Source organism: Pinus tabuliformis, chromosome 5_1, assembly GCF_031772625.1.
Source record: "Pinus tabuliformis cultivar Carrire ecotype Pingquan chromosome 5_1, CPIR1, whole genome shotgun sequence".
In the NCBI taxonomy this organism is placed as follows: domain Eukaryota; kingdom Viridiplantae; phylum Streptophyta; class Pinopsida; order Pinales; family Pinaceae; genus Pinus; species Pinus tabuliformis.
In genome coordinates this window covers 10,544,023-10,548,858 of record NC_142305.1, presented here as the reverse complement: position 1 = coordinate 10,548,858, position 4,836 = coordinate 10,544,023, and positions in this window count along the sequence as shown.

Here is a 4,836-nt window from a genome sequence, read left to right as displayed (position 1 = left end):
AAGAGATCGAAGAGCCCCAACAAATCATAACTCCATTTCAGGAGAATTATGTAGATGAAGAAACTGAGATAGCAAACGACCTTGAAGAGAATTAGATTAATCTCTTTGGGGAAGGAGAAATAGACAATATTTTCTTAACCAAGGAGGAACAAGATCTGTTCATGCTATCACAACCATAAGTCATCCGGGAAGAATCATATGATTATAAAAGGGTTATCAAAATGCTATTATGGAAGTACACAAACAATACAATTTGAGAAGCGAGAAGGCTGCAACAAACCCTCCCAAGAAGATTCAGATTGATACACCTTCCACTAGCTAGACAAAGGATGACTCCCTAAAAGAAGTTTCTCAGAAACAAGATGTAAGTATTAAAGAAGTAGATAAACCTTTGATCGAGGTTAAAAATTTTGTTCCTCGGATTGAATTGACGAAGAAGAATGTTTATAAATCTCAATTCATAAAAACATTAAAGATAGAGGAGGTAATATATATGGTTAACCTAAGTGATGACCAACCCAAATTATTATTCGGACCTGAAGTTGAAGGGAAGTCACAGGATGGTAATGTGCCACCATTCTACATTAGTCTAAACATTCATGACTACATTTTTCACAATGCCATGCTTGATTCTGGTGCTTCACATAATCTCATGCCTAGAGTCATTATGGAAAAGTTGGGATTGGATATAACAAGACCCTATAAAGACATTTACTCCTTTGATTCTAGCAAAGTAAAATGCTTAGGTCTTATCAAGGATTTATGTGTGACTCTGGCCCAAATCCTAGCAAAGAGTGTGGTTATGGATATAGTAGTGGTTGATATACCTCCCAAATATGGAATGTTATTATCAAGATCTTGGGGGGAAAAGTTACAGGGTACCATGCAGATGAACATGACGTATGTAACTATTCCTGTCTTTGGTCAACAAAGGAGGTTGTATAGGCAAGCATTAATGAAATATATGGTAAGTAGCCAAGACAAACCTAATAACTACCTACTTTATCCAGTGCATTCCGAATAGGATACTTTCATCCTATACAATGATATATGTGTAGAAAAAGAAGTGAGTTGGAAAGTAAATCAAGCAAAACAAAGGATGTGAAATTAAATGCTAGAACAGAAGATGAAGAGGATGAAGCCTTGTGGAATATGGATTTTGATGGGGCAATCAGCGAGGACGAAGTAGGGGCAGGTGTTTATGTCTTAAACTAAAAAGCAAGCATATCAAAGGGATTTTTTTACAAGCTTAATTTTCAATGCACCAACAATATAGCTGAGTATGAAGCACTTATTTTAGGATTGCAGATATTGAAGAGGTCAGGAGCTAAAATGATTTATGTACATGGTGATTCATAACTCATAATTAATTAGATTAAAGGTGAGTACTCAGCTAAACAACCTAGGTTAAGGGCCTACATAAATGTTGCTTTAGATTTTCTGTTGTGTTTTCTAGAGTATCAGTTGTCTTTGATTCCTAGGAGTCAAAATATATTAGCTGATGCACTGGCTACATCAGCGAGCACCTGTAAGATTCCATTCCATCCCAATAAAAAATATAAGATTGAAGTGAAGCATATACTGGATGTCCCTGATAATATTAGATATTGACAAGTGTTTGATAATGATAAACAAGTAGAAAAAAAATTACAGTTGAAGGAAGAATGTGAGAATGTACATATTGATATAGAAAACAGTGTAGATAATGATACAAATGAAACAATGTTGAACCAGATTAGTGAGGATCTAGAAGAACTTGAAATCCTACAGTTGAAAGATAATGTGTTACCAAGGGGTTTGGTGCCACTAGAAGAACTATTTGATTTTAATGATGTGGCTAAAAAGCCCAAGATAGAACTTGTGGGAGCTGAAGTTGAGGACTATAATATAGGTACTGAAGATAATCCAAAGATTGTAAAGCTTTTCAAGTCTTTACCTCCTGAAGAAAGACAAAAGTACATTGATTTATTGAAAGAATATTCTGATGTGTTTACATGGGGATATGAAGATCTAAAAGCATATGATACCAACATTATACAACATACTATTCCCATCAAAGAGGACCAGAAACCTTTCAAACAAAAATTAAGGAGGGTGAATCCAGTTCTGTTACCCTTAATAGAAAAAGAGGTTAGAAAATTTTTTGATGCCAAAATCATTATGCCATTGAGGTTTTCGAAATGATTATCAAATCTAGTTCCGACGAGGAAGAAGACTGGGGAAATAAGATTATGTGTGGATTTCCGAAAGCTAAATAGAGTTTCTCTTAAAGATAACTACCCTTTACACAAAAATGGATCATATTTTACAGAAGGTAGTTGGTTCTAGAAAATTTCTTTGCTTGACGGCTTTTTAGGTTACAACCAAATTCTTGCGCATCTAGATGATCAACACAAAACAACTTTCACAACGCCATGGAGAACCTTAATGTATGTGCAGATGCCATTTGGGCTAATGAATGCAGGAGCCACTTTCCCGAGATCAATGGATATTGCTTTCGTATATGAGAAGGATCGATTTATTGTAATATATCTAGATGACATCATGGTGTTCTAAAAAACTGATGAGGATCATCTGCTTGAATAATTTTTGAGAAATGTAGGAAATATGGTATTTCCTTGAATCCCAAGAAGTCCTTGTTTGGTTTAGAAGAAGGGAAACTACTTGGTCACATAATTTCAAAAGATGGTATCCGAATTGATCCAAGTAGAATTGAAGATATTATGAAAATTGATCCACCTAGAAACAAGAAAGAAGTGTAGTCTTTTATTGGCAGAATAAATTTTCTAAGGAGGTTTATTCCAAATTCAACTGAGATTTTAAGAGCTATTACAAACATGCTGAAGAAGGAGATAAGATGAAATGGACTACTGAAGCCAAAGATCATTCAATGATGTGAAGACAACCTTGACCTGTGCTCCTATTCTGATTAGCCCAGATTACACCAACAACTTTATTATATTTCTCCTTTTCTTCAGAACATGCTATTGTAGCAGTATTATTACAAAAAAACAAGGAGGGATATGAACAACTGATAGAATTTTTCAGTAGAGCTAAAAGAGATGCTTCGTTGAAGTATAATAGCATGGAAAATCAAGATTTTGCTTTAGTAAATTCCTTTAAAGATTTCATAGTGTATGTATTACATTCTCACATAATTGTTTATGTTCCATGTGCAGTAGTAAATGACATCCTCACTCAGACTGATCCAGATGGAAAAAGAGGTAAATGGATAGCAATAATATTGGATTGTGACTTGGAAATAAAGCCTACAAAACATATCAAATGTCAAGGATTAGCCAAATTAATGGTTCAGTCGAACTTTCATGCACTAGACATCAATTTTGTAGTTTCTCTTGATGAACAAAAGGATCTGGCGACTCCAAAGGTATCAAAAGTTTTTCTTACTTCTCCTTGGTATGCAAATATCGTGTATGTTTTGCAGAATTTACAAGCTCCACCGGGTTTGACAAAAACCAAGGCAAGATTTCACAAACTGAAAGTTGTAAAGTTATGCATTTTAGATCAAGCTCTGTATTGGAAGGGTGTTGGAGGTATTTTATTCAATTATTTATTGAATGATGAAGCAAATAAGATCATGGAGGAATTTCATCAAGATGACTGCGGAGGAAATTTGTATTGGAAAACCACAACAAACAAAATCTTGAGAGTTGGTTTTTACTGGCCTACTTTGTTTATTGAAATTCGTAAAAAGTTTTCAACTTGTCATCAATGTGAGATTTTTGAAGGAAGGAGAAAAATCTTACCTTTACCTCTGAAACCTATCTCAGTGGAGGTGTCTTTCCAGCAGTGGGGTTTAGATTTTATAGGAGAAATTCATCCAAGTTATTCAACTCAACACAAGTGGATTCTGACAGCAACAAACTACTTCACCAAATGGATAGAAGCAGTCCTGACCAGGCAAGCTATAGATTCTGTAATCATATTATTCATTTAAGGTAATATTCTCTCCAGGTTTGGTTGTCTCCACAAAATTATCATAGATAATGTTGTTTCTTTCAAATCTAAAAGGATGATTGAGTTCTGCAACAAATATCATATTGTGTTAGGACATTCTACTCCCTACTTTCCTCAGGGAAATGGGTTTGAAATTTTTTCCAATAAGAGCCTAGTCAATATCATTAAAAAGTTACTGTAGGAAAACAAGAAATCTTCGCACAAGAAATTGATAAATGCTCTATAGGCGGATAGGATTAGCACAAAGAAATCAATTGGCATGTCATCATACCAATTGGGATATTGAATAGATGCAATTTTTCCTATTTCCTTAGGAATTCCAGTGCTAAAATTATTGTAGGAAGTGGAAGCAAAACCCAATGATACACAAATAAGGATCAACCAAATGATACATTTGCAGCATATCAGAGAAGAAGTGTACAATAATGTAGATATAATTCAAGATCGGATCAAAATAATTCATCACAAGAGAGTCAAAGAAGACAATTTCCAGCTCAATGACCCTGTTCTAAAATGGGATGCCAAGAATGAGGAGAATGGAAAACACGAAAAGTTTGATAGTTTGTGGAAAGACCCTTACAAGATTGGAGCTATCTGCGGAACCAATGCATTTATATTAGAGGATCTGACTAGAGAAACACTATCAGGAGGACTTATTAATGGCAGGATGCTCAAACACTACTTCACCTAAGTTCAGCTAATCACAAAATACATCATTGTATATATCATTTTACTATTCCAATTACTGCATGTGTGGGTGGCTATCATCAGAAATTGAAGCCCAGAGTGAAGGCCCTAAATTTCAGATAAATTGTTGCTATATCTATGATTTTCAATTTACAAGAGGTTAGTCTTAAT